Here is a 21,165-nt window from a genome sequence, read left to right on the forward strand (position 1 = left end):
TGAGGTACTGTTTTCATCAAGACATCTCTGGGAAAGTGGGAAGGTAGGACATGTGTTGTTGGCGGTGTGTTTCTGTGGGTGGGCAGAGGGAAGCGTCTGAAAATGGTGTTTTATTTGGCCACATTTCTGACTTTGCCAGGGTTTGTGGATAATACATTCTGGGCTGATTCGTGCAAGTCATACCACTGTGAATTCCCACTGGTGTCTTCTTTTTGGAAATGCATGAGGTTCCCTGTTTTCCTTGGTGGCTGCGACACCCCAGGCCCAAATCTGTACATTGTCCATAAGAGCAAAATTCCTCAAAATCTGCTCTGCCGAAAGACTTGGGGTTATCAGTGGTTTAGCCTTTTCCCTTTTTGCCCAGATAGGTGCACCCACACATGTGAGGTACTGTTTTCGTTGAGACACCTGCGGGAACGCGGGAAGGTAGGACATGTGTTGTTGGCGGCGTGTTTCGGTGGGTGGGCAGAGGGAAATGTCTGAAAATTGTGTTTTTTTCGCTGAATTTCGGACTTTGCCAGGGATTGTGGGTAATAAATTCTGGGCCGATTCGCGCAAGTCAGACCTTAATAGATTCCCACATCTGTCTTCATTTCGGAAATGTATGGGGTTCCCTGTTATCCTTGGTGGCTTTGACACCATAGGCCCAAATCCGTACGTTGTCCACAAGTTACACTTTATTCACCTATTGCAAAATCTGTTAACATTTTAATCTATTTTCTGTGTCTTATGGGGGTTAGGGGCATGGTCAAAGGTTATGCCTCTGACAGAGTGGCCATTGGCCCTGGTCACAGGTTATGCCCAGTGAGCACTTTACTTGTCTTAGTGGTGCCAAGCAAAGTGCCCACTGGCCATGCCTTGGACAAACTGCCAATGGCCATAAGCCAGACCCATTTCTCACTGTAGCTGGTACAGGACAAAGCTGAAGGCCATGACCTTGGCCAATTCACCACAGGAATTAGCCAGTGCCCACTATGAGTGGCTTGAAGATGCATGGCCAAAGGTCATTACCTGGGCAAAGTGTCCATGGCTACTCAGAGTGATATGGGGCTGCCTTGGGCATAGCCAAAGACCATGCCCTGGCTTAAGTGTCCATTGGCTTCTCAGGATGGCAAAAGGCAGGTTCCGTTGTGATTGGCTTGGGGTAGAGGGGCTGGGTTCGGGCAAAGGGACCAGTGGCCATTACAGGTAACAAGGTGGCTCATGTATATAGTGTAGTCAGCATTTGTATAATGCTTTTCACCATGGCTATGGTCTCTACGCACTGTAGGCTGAACGCCCTTGGGGGACCGAAGTCTAAGTATGGGAAATTTGTCAACGAGTTAAAGAATACATGCGCGCATTTTATCCAATACGAAGGTAGGTTGGGGCAGCCAAGTCCCTGCTAGTCACCCATGTTGAGCAGGCATGTGGGTCGGTGCCGAGGTGTAGTCTGGGGAGTATGCAATAGAGATAATATGTGTGCAGCTAGACCAAATATTATCGTGGGATAGCTGTATTCTAATGGCAGAGGTGCTGTGCAAAGTATGTGAAGGAGAGATAATATGTGTGTTGCTAGACCAAATTGTTATTGTGGGGGATAGCTGCATTCTAGTGGCAGAGGTGCTGTGCAAAGTGTGTGAAGTAGGAGAAATAATGTGTGCTGCTAGACCGAATGTTGTCGTGGGAGATAGCTGCATTCTAATGGCAGAGGTGCTGTGCAATGTATGTGAGGTCGGAGACATGTGTAGTTTCCGTGAATCTGACCATTCACCTTTCATTCACAATTTTATCCAGTTTTAATCCATTCAGACCATTCATCTCCTACAGGAACACACCCATGCTCTCTGATGCAACAAGATATGTCTCTATTTGTAGATTAAATATACAAAAATATGTTTTTATTATATTCAAAAGGTGGTCTTAAAAATCATAAACAAATGACAAAACTATAAGTGGACTCTACTTCACAGACAATTAGAGATAGGGTTACTGAAAATGAGAATTTCCTCTCGATTACACAAGCATTGGACTGGACTCAGCCTAAATTCATTTAATCTGACCATGTACATTATTAATAATCCTCTTAGATGTTTCCTACTGGTCAGAAGACTTTGGAAAACACATTTAAAATCTAAACAAATGATCAACCTTTATGTATTCCCTCTCCGAACCGCATTAGAACACTAATGTACTGTGTAGTTATAAACAGAGAAATGTCATCAAACGTGTGTTTCGGCCTTTTACTGGAGGGATTTCAACTTGAACACCCCTCGGTTTATCTTAGGCCTTCATCAGGACAAACAAAAGATTTTAGATCATCATGATGTAACTCTAATATCTGGTTTTCATAGAATGGCATCAATTGACTTTCATTTGCTCGAGCTGCTGCTCCTGCATTCAAACAAATACATTCTTCTGTGAGTACCAAGCTCAAAACACACTAAACGGATGTGTATCATTCCGTCAGAGTGCACATACTTACTGAGGACTCTTGATCGATGTCCCTCTCAATTGCAGCAAATGCTGTATGTAATATTTTACTTCTAACATTTGGTTTCACTTAAAGGTGTAGATTTCTAAAAAGGAAGCACAGGTGCATCCCAGCACCAGTACCGTGAGTTTGGTGTCAAAACCAAACAATATGTATATGTGTATTGCAGAGTTGTACAGGAGCCCAGTTAAAGGGCTATATTGGGCCTCTGTCAGATCCGAGTTGCCCACGTAGTGTAGTGGACGAGTTATTCCTCCTGATGCACCCCTCTGGTCCTGTAATCAAACAACCAGAGCAGTAAATCAGAGGAAAGAAAGGATACCAGATGTGACCCAGGTGTCACAATAGTAGACAGCTGTCGCCGAAGCGATGCCGCAGAAGCAGGTGTCGCCAAAGGTAGGACGAGATGCGGAGTACAGGACACACAGTGAACCTACAAGCGAAGTGCGAGGTTAATCACAATGCATATTTGCAGGGCAACCACTCTTTCAGATAATAATCCAAAAATATACAGGACTATGCAGTTGTCAATAGCATTCAGACTATGCGTGTACAACGTGGTCCTTGTTATAATGATTCTTAACAATCAATATCAGCCCCCTCCCCTTTCAAAGGTTCACAACCCACTACAAGAAACCCCTTACGGGCTTACCGTAGGACTGTTCTTCTTTAAGTCCCTTGGGGATTCCAGGCAGAGAGGCAAGAAGATGGAGGTCCGGAATTCAACAGAAGAGAAACCACACCCTATCCCGACGGCACGAGGATGCCTGAGTACACTGTGGCAGTCTCTAGTACGTTTACTGAATGGAAAGAGTCAAAGTTCCAAAATCCCACAATCCAAGGTATCCAAACAGTTCTTAGCTTTCCACGTTTGCAGCAGCAGAGGAAGAAAACACAGATCGGGAACAGCCGTGAACGTGATCAGCAGCACAACAACAGGCGCGAGGACAAAGCAGGTCTGTTAGCAGTCCATGGTCAAAACACAAGTCAGGCAGAAACGTAGCAAAAGGCAATCCAGAAACGTAATCCAGGTAACGGTCCGGGTCAGAAGCACAAGACAATCCAAGAGACAAGGTGAGGGTCGAGGAGGAGGGATAAGGGGCACGGAGGGTCCAAGGACAAGGAAAGTATCAAGGGCAAGGATACAGGAAGAAACAAAAGCAATAGAGCAAATCTCCGTAACGCCACCAATTTCGAATCAGAAGCACTGGCAAACAAGTGGGAGGTGCTTAAGTACAGATCATGTGACAACTCTACGTGTTACTCAACACCGGCGGTACATGGAAGAGGGAAGGACTGGACACCAGCGTTGCCATGCCAACTTCCAGGCACCCGGCTGCAGCGTTCTTAAAGGGCTATACACATACGGTCTGGGAATGATCGTACGCCCAGACATGACAGCCTCATTACAAGTCCGCCGGTCTGGAATGCGGTGATTCTGTGACGACGGTGATACAGTTTCCGCGTCCGCAAGGTTGTGGAATGAGCGGCCGATTGCGTCCGGTCAGTCGCATGCACCACACCAACGCGGAAACAGTGTCACCGTCGCCACGTAAACACCCACGGAAATGGACATTCCGCCTCAAAAAGCAGTGCAAAAACCGTGACCGCCACCATCGTCACGGACACGGAAACACCAGAAGCGGAAATACCATGACCGTGAAAACCGGAAAGAGAGAGGCGGCCATTATATAAACCACAATCCACTGCCATCCACAGTCAGCACAGGCCAGATCACCACTCTGAGAAGGCAAAAACAACAACCACCATGGCATCCAGGGTCCCAGTACAAAGACAGCGGAAACAGCGCTTCAGCGGGTCAGAGCTGACAGTACTTGTGGACCACATTGTGCAGCATGCTGAAATGCTTTTCAGTGCTGACCAGCGCCGTGCAACCCAGCAACATCGGAAGGTGGTGTGGGCTGAAGCTGCATGCAAGTGCACACCAGTTGGTGTCCCAATACGCAGCATGAAGGACTGCCACAAGAGGTGGGACAACCTCAGACTCAGAGTGCGCAACCTCATTGCTGCACACTGCCAGCAGAGCAGTAGCACAGGTGGAGGGCCTGCATCACCACTAAAACTGCAGTCATGGGAGGAGCGCTGCAGCAGTGTACTCCACCTTGAGGAAATACATGGCATTGGTGATGCAGAGGCAGGAGTGAGCCCACCTGCAGATGCCGGTAAGTGCACAGATTACAAAGCCATGAGTGCATTTTGAGCCCAGGAATGACCCAAAGGACCCACTCATAACCCCCCCCCGGTCTGACTTGCGCGAAGCAGCCCAGAATTTATTACCCAGAGCCCCAGACAAAGTGAACATTGTGTTTTTTCCCCACCAAATATCACACTTTGTCGGGGATTGTGGCTAAATAAAACTGGGGCAATTTGCGCAAGGCAGACCTCTGTGCATTCCCAGGGGAGTCCTCTTTTGGAAAATGCATGGGTTCCCTGTTTTCCTTGCTGGCTTCAACACCCTAGGCCCAAATCTGTAGGTTGCCCCCATGAACAAAACGGGCAGTGGCGAAAGGCTTGGGGTTACCAGTGGGTTACCCTTTTCCTTTTGCGCCCCCGGTAGGTGCACCCACACATGTGAGGTATCGTTTTCATTTGGACACCTGTGGGAACGCGGGACGGTAGGCCATGTGTTGTTGGCAGTGTGTTTCGGTGAGTGGCCAGAGCGAAATTTCTGAGAATTGTCTTCATTTCCAGCCAATTTCAGAGACATTTCCCTGTGTCCACTCACCGAAACATGTCGCCAACAACAGATGTCATACCTTCTCGCGTTCCCACAGGTGTCCTGACAAAAAGGTACCTCACATGTGTGGGTGCACCTACCGGGGGCGCAAAAGGAAAAGGGTAGCCCGCTGGTCCTTTCGCCACAGCACAATTTGTTCATATGGGCAACCTACAGATTTGGGCCTAGGGTGTCGAAGCCAGCAAGGAAAACAGAGAACCCCATGCATGTCCCAAAAGAGGACACCCGTGCAAATGCACCGAGGTCTGACTTGCGCGAAGCGGCCCAGAATTTATTACCCAGAACCCCAGACAAAGTGAACATTGTGTTTTTTCCCCACCAAATATCACACTTTGTCGGGGATTGTGGCTAATAAAAACTGGGGCAATTTGCGCAAGGCAGACCTCTGTGGATTCCCACGGGTGTCCTCTTTTGGAAAATGCATGGGGTTCCCTGTTTCCCTTACTGGCTTCGACACCCTAGGCCCAAATCTGTAGGTTGCCCGCATGAACAAAATGGGCAGTGGCGAAAGGCTTGGGGTTCCCAGTGGGTTACCCTTTTCCTTGTGCGCCCCCGGTAGGTGCACCCACACATGTGAGGTACCGTTTTCATCGGGACACCAGTGGGAACGCGGGACGGTAGGCCATGTGTTGTTGGGGGCGTGTTTCGATGGGTGAGCCGAGCGAAATGTGCGGAAAATGTGTTTATTTTCCCACATTTCGGACTTTGCGGGGGTGTCTGGGTAATACATTCTGGGGCGATTTGGGCATATCATACCTCTGTGGATTCCCACGGGTGTCCTCTTTTCGGAAATGCATTGGGTTCCCTGTTTTCCCTGGTGGCTTCGACACCCGAGTCCCATATCTGTATGTTGTGCCGGTCGGCAGAGCGTCTCAAATTCCGGTCTGAAAACAGACTTGGGGTTACTTGTGTTTTAGGCTTTCCCCTTGGCGGCCAGGTAGTTGCACCCACACATGTGAGGTACCGTTTTCATCGGGACACCTGTGGGAACGCGGGACGGTAGGCCATGTGTTGTTGGGGGTGTGTTTCAATGGGTGAGCCGAGCGAAATGTGCGGAAAATGCATTTTTTTCCTCACATTCCGGACTTTGCGGGGGTGTCTGGGTAATTAATTCTGGGGCGATTTGGGCATATCATACCTCTGCGGATTCCCACGGGTGTCCTCTTTTCGGAAATGCATTGGGTTCCCTGTTTTCCCTGGTGGCTTGGACACCCGAGGCCCATATCTGTAAGTTGTGCCAGTCGGCAGAGCCTCTCAAATTCCGGTCTGAAAACAGACTTGGGGTTACTTGTGTTTTAGGCTTTCCCCTTGGCAGCCAGGTAGGTGCACCCACACTTGTGAGGTACCGTTTTCATCGGGACACCTGTGGGAACGCGGGACGGTAGGCAATGCATTGTGTTTGTGTGGTTTTCATAACGTTTTGACCCATTTGCTGGTGGCCTTTGTCACACAACACTTTAATTTCCCAAATGTCACCTACATTTAGTCGCTGCTTTAGGCACCATACACTTTTGTAACCTGCACAAGTCACCTACCCTTGAAAAGGTCTGCCTGTGCTCTTTCAAGAAATGTATGGTTGCCAGTGCTTACCACATTGGTTTTCCCGATTTACACATGCTAAGTGCGTCTGTTCAGGCCGTGAGCGTAAAACTCCTGTGTACCATGGCTCAGTGTTTGGCTTGTGGTATTGCTTGTTTCGTAAAACACTACAAAATATGTGTGCTCTCATAACTGCAAGAGTCGGGGGAATGTAGCGGAGCATTGCTTTTCTCAAAAGTCATAGAAGCCATTGCCGTACCAAGCCAACCATGTCCAACACATACCTTTTTTTCCGGTCATTTTCCTGCTTTTCCCCCAATCTATGGCAGTTTCCCCTACCTAGTTGTTGCCTGACCTACGCAAATCACTCCTTCCGAAACTTGGAATTTTGTCTACTTTTCAGAAATACTTGCCTTTCTGTCCTCCAATTCGGCTTTCCTACTCTTTTCTTCCATTCCGTCCATGCATGTCCAATTGGCAAAAAATGTCCAAAATCGCCTACCTCTCACAAAACGGTTGATAACCACATCAACATAATTTTTGTTTGTTTCCACTCAACCTGTTCTTGGAAGCCAGGAAATTGGGGAATTCAGCACAGCAAACCATTCGTTCCTAGCTCTTACAAGGAAAAAACCACAGGCTTCTTTGTACATCATTTTATTGGCATTTTTTGAAAAAACCCAAAATATTCGCTTGCTGCTGCGATGTGTGGGTTCGAATCCCAGCAAGGCCATCTCAGCCTTTCATCCTTCTGAGGTCGATAAATGAGTACCAACACAGGTTGGATGATATTGTATGCTTATTTGTTCTATAAAAAAGAGCTTAAGCATAAGTGCTATACAATAACATATTATCATTTGGCCTTGTACGTCTGCTTGCATTCACAGTAATTTGACAATATGGATCTATACACACAGATATTAATGATACATATGGTGATCCATTCTTGTATTAAATGTATATCATATTAGTGAAATCATAGCCATATTTTTGTAGTGTACATAGGAACAAGGCTATTCGATGCCACTTCCTGTTTTGTTAAGGGGTGAAAGGTTGTGTTTCATCGCTTGCTGGGATGTCACTTTCGAGTAGGGTCAAATGACATCACTTCCAGTGATGTTATCAGAGGTGAAGGGTCGTGAGGCGAGGTGTGGGCCACTTGTTTGAGGCGAGGGGTGGGCCACTTTTTCTGTCATCCGCTGTCACGGCCATAGCCGAAATTGGCGGATGTTTCCACGTTGGAGCTGGGGACACAGAGGTAGGGTGTTTTAGTCCTTTCTCTGTGTTCTTGCTACGAGCCCCAGTTCCGTGACGCAGCGCCGTTGGGAGTATTTAACTCCCCGCCTCCTGGTAGACGCTGCGTTGCAACCCACTTTGGACGCTTCCTGTTTCCGGGTTTCCTCGCTCCGATCCTCTGCCGTCCACCTTTCGGATCTGCCAGAGGGTTTTCCTGTCCACCGGTGTTCCTGCTTCTTTCCTCGGAACGCTACTCCTCGCTTTTATTTCCTACCGCCACTCCGGTGGTACTCCTGTGTGCTTTATCTGTTTCTCTCCCTCTCTCTTCTGATTTCGGGAATTTTTCCCATACTCTCTTTCTGCTGAGCTCCTCTGAGCTGTGCTTGCGCATACCTTTATTTTCCTCTTCCTGGAACCAGTGCCATATCTTCAAAATGCCACAAGGAGCTTCCGTCTCCCCTGACTCTGCTACTCCTTGGTTTAGACTGTTGGACATCTTCTACTCTGCCATCCGCCTCGCTCCATTACTCTCATCAGCGATTATCCTGTCATCCGGATTAGAAGAGTCAACACTACACATCAGGGTTTTTTCCCTTTCGGGTTTTTCCCTGATTCCTGGCTTGGTTCCGGAAAGGGAGTCACGGGACAGCTGTTTATCCAGCAGTCACTGTGGTTTCCCTCCGTGACAAGCACATTCATCATAAGAAGGGAAGAGACTACCTTGCACGACGACGCCTACAAGAGACTGACAACTCAGACAACTCAGGTGAGGAGAGTGTGCTAGCGGGGGAGAAAGAGTTTGAATTGCACCACTCATCACAGATTGCAACGCCAAAAGCTTCAAAGACTTGCTCTCCAACCTTGACTCCAACACTCCGTGTGTTCTCATTTTGCTCGATCTCTCTTCTGCCTTTGATACTGTCAACCATGCCATCCTGCTCAACCGTCTCCGTGATAACCTAGGTATCACTGGTCAGGCCCTGGCATGGCTGACCTCTTTCCTCTCCAATCGACCCTCCCAGGTCCAACTGGGGTCCTTCCTCTCTGACATCTTTTTCTCTACCTGTGGTGTCCCCCAGGGATCTAACCTCTCTCCCTGGCTGTTCAACCAGTATCTGGCACTCCTTGCCCACCGCATCGCTGCTCTCTGCCCCAACTTTCAGTGCTATGCGGATGATACCCAGCTCATTTTCAGGCTACCCTCAGCCTCCTCCTCAGCCTCCTCCTCTCCTTCCCCCATCTCTGACTGTCTGTCTGCTATCCAGGAATGGTGTGCCGTTAATGACCTCTGCCTTAATGCCAGCAAGACTGATATTCTACTCATCGGCACACCCACTCCCTCCTTCCCTGCAGCTCTCTGGCCGGCCTCTCTTGGCCCTCTTCCTGCTCCTACCTGCAAGGCAAAAAACCTCGGGGTCATCTTCGACTCCACACTCTCCTTCTCGCCTCACATATCTGACGTCTCTAAGAAGTCACACTTCCAGCTGCACCTCCTCAGAGGTATTCTTCCTTTCCTCTCCTTTCCCCAGAAGCTCACTGTCTCCAGAGCCCTGGTTCTCTCTAAAGTGGACTACTGTAACAGCCTCTATCTAAATCTTCCTGCCTCTACTCTCCGCCCTCTGCAACTCATCCAGAACAGGACTGCGAGACTTGTCCTTGGCCTCAAGCCCAGGCACCGTATCTCTCCAGGTCTGAAATCTCTACACTGGCTCCCAGTGGCTGCGAGGATTAAGTTCAAAACCCTCTGCATTGTACACAAGGCCTTCTGGGGCCTGGGCCAAAATACTTTCAACTCTCTCTTCCTAGATATCTTCCTTCTCAAGCTCTTCGCTCATCCGCCTCCAACTCCCTCAGGGTGAGCCGCTTCTCCAAGCAACGAGTTGGGGGTAGATCGCTCTCCGCAGCAGGGGCCTCCCTCTGGAACAGCCTTCCTGCCTCCCTGAAACTTGAGGAGAACCATCTCTGGTTCCGGAAGCACCTTAAAACCTTCCTCTTTGCTTCTGCTTTCTCTCCCCCTCTCCCCTGCTAAATTCCTGACTGAAATTGCACTGAATCTGCAACTGGGCCACTCTCACCGATCTCGGTCCCTGGCCCTGCAACTCTCCCCTTGCACTGCCTCCCTGGCAACTCCTGCACTGCAGGACTGTCTCTGTATCCCTACAGCCCCCCCTTCCCAGCACTTGTCTGCACTTACCTTGCACTTGCCACCAGCTGGCCCTTATTTATCTTGTTATTCTACTACCCCTGTACTGCACTTTCCCTCTCCCTTTCTCCTTGCACTTTTCCCTTCCCCTCTACCCATGCACTTGCGCGATCTGAATGACACCAGGCCTAGTAGGATCATTGTCTGTCTTCCCTGTGTTCCCCCTCCCTACCTCGTCGCGCCTTGAAACACTTGTGTATAGGCGCATTACAAATACCATATCATATCATATCATATCAAGATGTCTGCTGAGGATCAGGTTCAAGAGCTGTGGAAAGCTTTTCAAGCAATGTCTCAGAAGCTACAAGGAGTAAAGACCGAGAATGCTCTGCTTAAACAGATGGTATCAGCTAGAGAACCTGCCCCCCCGGAATTACCACCCATGGCGCTGTCTTCTGGGAAATTCGATGGATCTCCCAAAAAGGTGAAGGAGTTTCTGGAAGCATGCATGGTTTATTTCACCGTCAGGCCTCGTACCTTGGCTACAGATCAAGCCCGGGTGGGTTTCCTAATTTCAAATATGACAGGGAACGCACTGTCCTGGGCTACACCATTGGTGACCAGTGGAAACGCCATTTTGCAGGATTTTCCAGGGTTTCAGAATCTACTGAAGCAGACTTTTGAACAGCCAGAGCTGTCTTTTACCGCCTGCGAAGATTTACTGGATGTCAAACAAGGCTCTCTAGATGTATTGTCTTACATCTCCTCCTTCAAAACCTTGGCTGCTGAAGCGGGGCGGCCTGAGACAGCACAATATGTCATATTCAGGAGAGGTTTGAAGGAAGAAATCAAAGATGAGCTGGCCAGGTCTCCTCGTTTACCCAATTTTTCAGACCTGCTAGCAGCTGCTCTTCATTCACATAGAGTATCGTCTACAGGAAAGAAGAGCGGAGTGTCGCAAACAAAGAAGCCCTGGTTATACTACAGAACCCTCTGCACACTCACTCCCTAGTCGCTCTACTGCTACTTCTTCCTAGGAACCAATGCAGATCAGCGCCACCAGAGCACCGTTATCCGCTGCTGAAAGACGTCGCAGAAGAGAAAAGGGATTATGTGCCTACTGTGGTTCAGACCAACACCTTCTCAAAGACTGCACAGAATTGCCAAACAAGAGATCGGGAAACTAATACCCTGGGCGTCAGTAGGGACAAACGACTGGGGGTCTCCCAACATTTCTCACCGTCCCTATGTCTCTCTTTCAGTTTCCTCATCCGAGTCTAAAGAGGACTCCAGACTCATGGTGATTTCTGTACATTTTGACCTAGAGAGCAGACAAGTTAAGACCCTAGCCCTACTGGATTGTGGAGCGGCGGGTAACTTTGTTGACACCCTGTGGGCAGACAAGGTGGGTCTCCGCCGGATACCACGGAAGGAAGGTCAGAAGGTTGAAGGGGTGGATGGAACACCATTGTCTTCTGGTCCTATTACCCATACCACGGAGGAACTTTCCTTGACGATAGACCAACACAAGGAAATCTTATGTTTTGACATCATCAGGGCCGCCCATTTTCCCATTATATTGGGCATCACATGGCTCCGTAGACATAATCCATTGATAAACTGGTCCGAGAATCAGCTGAGCTTCAATTCCCCGTATTGCGCTACCAACTGTTTCTGGTTGGAAGGTCGGGGAGATCTACAGCCGGTTAAGATTTTTCCCAACAATCACGTGGGAGTCCATGCATTACCCAGTTTTTGCTCAGGATTTTCCGAAGTGTTTCAAGAATGCCTTCATGCCAAATTGCCACCTCATCGGCCAGAGGACTACACCATTGACTTGGAACCCAATGCCCTGGTTCCGTTTGGTCGGATGTTCTCTCTCACGCAGACGGAGAAACAGGTTCTTCGGAAATACCTAGATACCAATTTGGAGAATGGCCTTATACAACCCTCAAAGTCCCCTGCAGGAGCCCCTTTATTTTTCATTAAGAAAAGAGACTTCAACGATCTTAGACCCTGTATAGACTACCGGGGTCTAAATAAGGTTACAATTCGTGATAGGTATCCGATGCCCCTTATCACTGACATCATTGAGGCTGTACAAGGGGCTAGAGTATTTACCAAACTTGATCTTCGAAACGCATACCATCTGCTACGGATTGCCCAAGGAGACGAATGGAAAACAGCATTCCGTACCCCTCTGGGTTGGTTTGAATATAAGGTAATGCCGTTTGGATTGGTGAATGCACCAGCGGTATTTCAGAGATTTATGGACAGAATGTTTTCCGACATGCTTTCGATATCAGTCATCATTTATCTGGATGATATCTTGATTTTTTCATCTAATATGGAGGATCACATCGAACAAGTCAAGCTAGTACTAAATCGCCTGCAAAAGAACAATCTACTGGTCAAGGCAGAAAAATGCAAATTCACTGTACCTTCGGTGCAGTATTTGGGATATGTACTGTCTGAAGAAAGGATCGCCATGGACCCAGACAAGGTACACGCCATTCTCGACTGGTCGGCCCTGTGAGGATACACCCCCGGAGTCACCTAATTTGAACAGTGGCGGGACATCTAGCCCACTCACCAACATAAAGTTAACAGAACACCCTGTACCTGCAGTCATGGACGGTGAAAACATGCCGCACATAATGAAAAAACCCACTCTGCCAGGAGATTCCAAAATAAAATCTACAGAGACTACATGTCAGAAAACTACTTCTCCCACAGTGCACTATGCTGAATCACGAAGAAAAGCTGCCAAATCACTTAGTTCCAAAACGCATAGTGACCTTCACCTACCTTATTACCTCAGCAGAAGAAAGGCATTCAGAACGGACAGAATATCAGGAGGGCGGGTGGAATCCAATAATAACCAGGGAGGTCAGGTGGGAGAGCCCAGAGAGAAAAGCGAGGAAAGGGTGGGGTTGATTCATGAGAGCACGGAAAGATTGAACACACCTGGACTTGGGAGGGGAGGGGAAGACAGCATTTTTAACGCATGCATGGATTCAGAGAGGCTGTCTGTTCTTTCTTTATCCAGTGAGAAGGCGAGTGAAAGGAGAAATGGAAGGAGGAGGCAGCAGGTTTTAACTGGGCATACTGATCGCCAGAGCCACAGGCATGCAAGAAGTCCGTATGCGCGAACTCTCGCCGCAGAAAAACGCAGAGTCCCTCTGACAGGGGCTTACTTGAAAAGCACCATTTGGCCGGGATAAATGCTGGCTGTTAGACGACACGGGCATTGATTTATGGACTGTTTACTTTAACCCACGGAACCAAGGAAAGAAAAGGTTACCGGAATGGACATCTCTTTTTTTTTTATTGAACTTCAGATAGGAAGTCTGAAGCAACGCTTAGTGAGTGCCTTAGGAGGAAAAAGAAGCCCACAATAAAAGGCAAGGACATTTAAAAGACTTCTGTTTTTTTTTCTTTCTTTACATTAATTTGGCCTTAACCCGTGTCACAGCACCAACCCTGATTTAAGGCCTTATTTAGGAAAGTGAAAGGAGTGCTTCCTTGAAAAAACGAAAATCGTGCTTGTGTTGAAAACTGCATTTAAAGTTTTTTTTTTTTTTTGTTTGTTCTGAATAAAAGGATTTGGTGCATCTTCAAATACGCCTCCCACCTGCTGATTAACAGTGGTGGCAGCGGTGGGATAAAGATAGCGCCTCGCCAACCACAAAACAATGGAAGCGGTAATAAAAACCTTGGCTGAGGGTCAGCAACAGTTACAGCAACTAATCCAGGTGCAGGGACACCAAGCACAAGTAGATCGCCAGGCCCTGTAGCAGGCAATCCAGGTACAGAATGCCGCCCAAGATCAAGGTAGAGAAGCACTACGAATACTGGGGGAAGCCGTAGCGGCAACAAGAACTCAACAGGCAGTTCCACCCACAGTAATTCAGAAATACCAAACGGGGGATGACCCAAGTTTTTTCTTTGTCAATTTTGAATGAATAGCAAGAGCCGCCCAATGGCCACAAGAGAGATGGGCTTTCTTTCTGGCCCCTTTGCTGACTGGGGTAATGCAGGGAGCCTATCAAGCAGCAAATCCCACAGGGGATACCCCATATGTCGAACTGAAAAAAACTATCCTAGAAAGACTGGGAATGGATGAAGAGTCCTATAGGATCAAGTATCGGGAGACCAGGCTCAAACCAGGAGAGAGCCCTAGATAACTATTTTATAGAATTCAGGACCTTGCAGAGAAATGGTTGCAGCCCAGCACCTCCACCATTGGGCAAATCAAAGACAAAATCATCCTTGAACAATTTGTAGAGGCCATGCCCGGACCTATACAGAGGTGGGTCAGACAACACCACCACCTAACACTACCAGAAGCCATAGACGTAGCAACTGCCTTCCAAAAAGCCGGTACCCCAAGGTCCTTCCTGACACCCCAAGTGAAACAAAGCGGAGACGCGGCCACCCTGCGCAATGGGCCTTACAGATCGATATCGGCAGAGCCCAGACCTCGGCCAGAGATCAGAGCGTCCTCAGGTAATGGGGGTCCGAGAACCCCTGGGGGCCCACAATGCTTTGAGTGTGGTGAATGGGGGCACATAGCAAGATTCTGCTCCCGAAAAGCAAAACCAGAACCGATGGAGATTGGAACCATTCAGTCCCAGGAAATCCGAAGACGGCGACTCCCGTACGTGATAGAAGTAACAGTGGATGGACACCCCGCCCAGGCCCTGATGGACAGCGGAAGTCGTCAAACAGCGATCCAGCCCCATGTAAGCAACCAAGAAGATAACCAGGTGAGCGGAGTAGTTGTGAAATGTGTGCATGGGGATGTCAAAGAGTATCCTACCAGAGACATTACTTTGGGGATAGAGGGGGAGCAGATTCCAATAAAAGCAGCAGTGATACCTACACTACCAGCCCCAGTCCTGATAGGTACCGACTTACCCGGATTTGAAAAATGGCTAAAAGAAGCACCGTATTCCGGATCAGAACTGAAAGGGTGCCCACTTCGGGAACGGTTGTCACGGGCACAGAAAAGAGAGAATAAGTGGGGATGGAGGGCAGAAGCCCAGGAAATAGCCCTGATAGATTGGAAAGTAGAGGATCATATACCCTCATTCCGCACCGAAACTGAAACGGATGACTCACTAAAACGGGCAAGAGAACAAGCTCATGACACAACCCAAAATACAGGCTCCACCCCATATTTTAGAGAGAAGCAGGGTCTTTACTACAGGATAACCAGAGGGGTAGACCACACAGAAAAAGAACAACTATTGGTACCTCTGTCCTATCGCAAGAATTTGGTGCAACTAGCACATGACCACAACACAGGGGGGCACCTGGCAGAAAATATGACTCTGAAAAGACTACTCCTGAACTTCTACTGGCCGGGGATATATGCAGAGGTGGCTAAGTATTGTCAGGAATGTTCCATCTGCCAAAAGACCAGTAATCGTATTCCGCCTCGAGCCCCGTTGCAGAGGATGCCCCTTATTAAAGAGCCTTTCCAACGAATCGGGATGGATATTGTCGGCCCCATAGAACCTAGCAGCCGAGGGTATAAGTTTCTCTTGGTGGTAGTGGACTATGCCACAAGATACCCGGAAGCGTTTCCCCTACGAGGTATCTCAGCTAAACAAGTCTGCGACGTCTTGCTCCCATATTACGCCCGAGTGGGAATACCCCAAGAAATAGTGACAGATCAAGGAAGCAATTTCATGTCCCTTGTAATGAAAGAAGTGTGTAAAACATTAGGAATAAAGCATCTGAAAACTTCTGTGTACCACCCACAAACTGATGGACTTGTGGAAAGATACAATCAGACCATAAAACAAATGTTAAGAAGGGCCACAAGTCCCACAGGATTGGGGTGGGACACAACACTACCATGGGTACTAATGATACTGCGCGACACGCCCCAATCCTCCACAGGATTTTCCCCTTTTGAACTGTTATTTGGAAGGCAACCAAGATCTATTCTGAAAGTGTTAAAGAACACGTGGGAGAATCAAGAAGAGAAAACGTTGTCTGAGTATGTAAATGACTTACAAGAACATTTGGGGCACCTCCGGGAATTTGCACAAGAGAGGTTAGGTCGAGCCCAACTACAACAAGAAAAATATTACGACCAAGGAACCCGATTACGCACGTTTAAAGTGGGAGACAAAGTCCTGGTCCTATTACCAACAACTACCAATAAAATGCTGGCACAGTGGAAGGGTCCTTATCAAGTCACAAAAGTCTTAGGACCGGTGAACTATGAAATAGCCCAGCCCGACAGAAAAGAAAAAAACAAAAATTATCATGTAAACCTGCTCAAATTGTGGAGAGAGGATACCCCACAAATACTGTGTGCAGCCCTCTCAGAATTATCGGTGGCGGAACAGTTGGTGCCCAACGCACCCAGTGGTTTACATGATGTGATGGTCGGGCAACAACTGAGTAAGAATCAACTAGCAGAGTTGTTTGGATACCTTGATCCTGTATCAAAAGTATTTTCCGGACTGCCGGGGCGAACCAACCTGCTGTCGCACCACATAAAAACAGAACCAGGCAAAATAGTCCGCCTCAGACCTTATCGGATACCCGAGGCCAAACGGGAAGACATAAATAAGGAAATAAAGGAAATGCTGAGACTGGGCACTGTGGGTGCGATTTCTCGCCATCACCATAACCAGTACAAAAGGGACCCTATAAAATCTCAAACAGAAAAGAGTTGAGTAAACATTGCTTTATTAACACACAAGCATTCGCGAATGGGCCACAAGTTCAACCGTCTCGCAAAGCAAGTCGTCAAAGTGCCGCCCTTTCCCCTGCACATCGTGGTCCTTTTATACCCATCTGTTTTACATTGTCATACATTGCTGCACATAGATTATGTCCACCACAAGGCGGTTCCTCCCAGTCATGACTTTGCATCAACGGTCAACAGTTCAACATCTGCTATTGTGGTTTCCTGTTATCTGTTATTCGCTCTCTCTCGTGCCCCTCTGTGTCCTTATCTCTGTGCACGAGGCTGTGCTTACTCATTCCTTCCCCACCCGTAATCTGCAGATAGTTTTAGCAGGCTCAGCATGCTTCGACATACAGTGACCAAACACAATTCTTCTGTTAAAAACAAGTTCTTGCCAGGTCAGCAGGTCTTAAACGCCGCTGTATAAAGAGAAGGCCTCTTCTTTTAACAAAGGGTACATTCTTTTAACACATATGGTGATTAGTACAAACTCCAAGTGTGAGCACAACATTACATATGTATGCGTACCTTCAATCCACCCTTTGCTCACACTTGAGCATCAATCTAAACAGTCCTAGCATAAGCAGATGGCAGGAAAGCAACATCATCACATACTGTATGTACCATAATCTTCTCCAGGCCTCCCATGTCAAAAAATTCCTGTTGTACATGGCTTTTATCCATTGGATTTAGGCGCGTTATGCTGGAAGAACACATGGAAACACAGCACGACACACATACCGGGAAGCATTGGATGCAGAGACAAATTCCTACAACTATTGCCGCTAGAACCAGTATAGGCGTAAGAAGTTGCCATCCAATTTCTTTCAGGAGCTTCATCCACCAGCTATCTCCTGACCCTTCCTCCTGGTGGATGCTATCCGCCACTTTATGCAGTTTGTTTACTCCATCCAGGATTCCTGTACTCCCTTCTGGTATGTAAACACAGCATTGGGATCCCACCAAAAAACAGACTCCGCCCCTTTCTGCAGTGAGTATGTCTAAGACATACCTATTTTGGAGAGCCACTAGCCGAATTGCTTTCATTTCATAAGTGATGTTTTCCATTAGGTCTGCAGATTCTTCGATTACGAACTCAAGGGCCCTGTTTAGCTTTTGGATTTCTTGACTGTTCATAAAGATGCCCGCTGGAGGAACCAGGACCCCCATCAGATCTATAAACGTTTCCCATCCTGTAGGTTAATACGTAGGAATTTTTGGGTTTACTGCTCGTTTATTTCTGCTGTGTATTTCTTTATGCAGAGTAGACGGGGCATATACCATCACAGCCGGCATTATTCTGGCTATGTAACATACCCCAACAAAATCTTTGGCTAACCACAAATAAGCCCTCTTGTTACAGACATAGGCATGTCCTTCAATCTGTAACAATCCCTTCGTGTAGTTATTTAGATTCACCATTTGACTGCACCCCGAGATCATTCTTTGATTACCTCTTGCGCTCCTCTTAAAACATATATTCTTTGGCCTAAACTCTTGTGTGATGGTGATAGGGGGAGGAGGTTCTCTTACTATCTGTACCATAGCAGGTGCAAGCCCGATTCCCTCAGTTTTGATTTTATAGCATATCTTTTCCTTTAGAAGGGTTTTGTTCTCTCCTCTAACATAACAAGCGGTATTCGGTATCATGTATTGCTGTGCTGACACTATTCTCATGTAAATTAATGTACACCCGGCATCCTCAGTAACTGGCGATGCGTACACTGGGATGCCTTCACTGCTATGTCGGGGCATGTGGGTGCAGATCCAGCAATCAGTTTTATTCACTACCCCATATGTTGTGTTTATTATCTTCACGTATTCATTTTTAGCATAGTCTTCCGGGTCGCGTTGGTCATAGGCATCTCGATTCCTGCTCTTGACCCAATCTGTTCTCCCTGTTTCATTTGACTCGGGCAACAGGTTCTTTAATTCATATCTAGATGGATGTTCCAGATACCAGAATATTATGGCAAATGCTATTAGTACTACTATCGTGCATACAAAAAACAAAATTTTGCCTCTTGTGGTACAAACTGGTATTTTCCTCTTACCTTCTGTGTTTGGGGAGCATACATTTATCTGCTCAGGGTTTAAACCAGCATATACGGGTGCAGACATAGTTCAGTATGTGGCTCAATTATAGGTACGTATGCGTATCAGATGCAACCTAGCGATATAGCTGTATCCCCTATTTAAAGCACCAGTGTCCTTATTACTCTAATAGTGGTAGGTCTCACTGAAAACCTTCATCCGATCTGTCCCACGTCTCGTAGTGCCTGTCCCAGGAGGGGAACGCCGAAGGCCCTTCAGGCTACAAGCCCATCGTCTTCAGTAAGGCACAATTCTGCTAAAACCAACAAGAGAGTCCAAATGTTCATCTCCCTAATGATCAAAGTTCAAAACAGTGTCCTTACACGTTGCTTGGCACATACACGTCACGGGATCGGAGACGATGGGCACACCTACTAATGGCGTCTGGCAGTACTGTTGCAACCTGGGGTTGGTTGGTTCCCTTTTCTGGAGGAATCAGTAATGGAAGCGTCTTCTTGACGTGATTCACGTGGTACTAGTGCGATTTGCCGTCAACTTTTACCGCAGTTTGTGTTGCGAGGAGCACCTGAAACGGGCCCCTCCATCTGGGTTGCAGTCCGCTGGTGCGATCGAAGGCTTTTATAACAACCCAGTCACCGGGCTGCACGTCGTGACCTTCTCCTATCAGAGGAGATGGAGCTACTGCGTTCACCTGTGCATTAATAGAAATCAGTCTATTAGTTAACCCAATACAGTACTGTTGTAATGCAGGCCATGCTTGCTCAGACAATCTCTTAGGTGATATGGGGGTCCCAATACTTGGTGGGCGCCCCATAACAATTTCGAAAGGAGATAAACCATGTGTACGCTTAGGCATAGTACGCATACTCAATAATGCAATAGGCAATGCATCCGGCCATTTCAGTCCCGTATACAAGGGCACCCAGTGTTTCAATATGCATTGTGCTGTGGAGGTGGCACTATTGTCCCGCAGGGGATATGCTTCCACCCATCCTGAGAACCCACATTTCATCACCAAACATTAGGAATGTTTATTTACAGGCTCCAGCTGTATAAAGTCCATATACACCACCTCAAAAGGGCAGGTGGGTAACTTACTGTGGCCCACCGGGGCCGGTACACCTTTCCCCACATTGTATAGAACACATATTTCACATTGTTTTGCCCATTGGCGACAATACATTCCCAATCTTTTGTTGTACCACACAGTACTTAAAACTTCTTCCATAGTTCTTGCGTTAACGTGGGTTGGACCATGAGCCACGCTCACTATCACAGGTAAGTATGCATCAGGTAGTACCCAAGTATTCGTATTGGTATGTGCCCATAGCCCATCTACCGTCTCCTCATATTGATCATCCTTGTGCCAAGATAGTCTTTCTTCAATGGTTGCATCTGCTTGGATTTCCTTTACGCGCTCCTTCGTCCCTTCCATAGTCACATCCCTCCCCACTATGAGCTGTCGGGCTTCCCACCGAGTGTCCCTTGTGGCAGCTAGTTTAGCCATCTGGTCAGCCAAAGAATTTCCCTGCGTGACATAATCCAGTGTTTTTTTATGCGCTGAGCACTTCACTACGGCCACCATTTTGGGCAGCGTAAGGGCTTGCAATAATTCAGCAATCAATCGGGCATGTTTAATAGTATCACCTTGGGAGGTTAAAAACCCACGCTCTCCCCAGAGTTTACCAAAACTGGAAACCACCCCATGAGCGTAGGCTGAATCAGTATAAATTGTCACTTTCATACCGCTGCTTAACACTAATGCTCTCGTTAGCGCAATCAATTCTGCTGCCTGGGCCGATTTTTCACACACTTTCCCACTCTCAATCAACCGTTCCCCTGTAGTTACTGCATACCCTGCTGTTGTCTCCCCATTTGGCAGTTTGAAACAGGAACCATCACAGAATAATATACCCTCATTATCAACCAGCGGGGTGTCTTGCAGGTCTGCTCTACCCTTAGTGTGTTCTTCCATTTGGATCACACAATCATGCCTAATGTCATCAGGTGAGGTGGGCAAAGGAAGCAGTGTCGCTGGATTCAAAGTGTTACATCGTTCGATTTTTACATTACTGGCAAACAGGATCATCTCATACTGTGTGAGTCTAGCTGTGGTCAAATGCTGTGTATGCACTCTATTCAGAAGAACATCTACCGTATGTGGAACCTTTACTGTTACTTCACTCCCTAGGATGATACCTGCACTTTGTTTTAGGGCTGTCGCTGCTGCAGCTACTGCTCTCATGCAT

This window comes from Ambystoma mexicanum, chromosome 13 (assembly GCF_040938575.1).
Source record: "Ambystoma mexicanum isolate Mex_15411 chromosome 13, UKY_AmexF1_1, whole genome shotgun sequence".
Lineage (NCBI taxonomy): Eukaryota > Metazoa > Chordata > Amphibia > Caudata > Ambystomatidae > Ambystoma > Ambystoma mexicanum.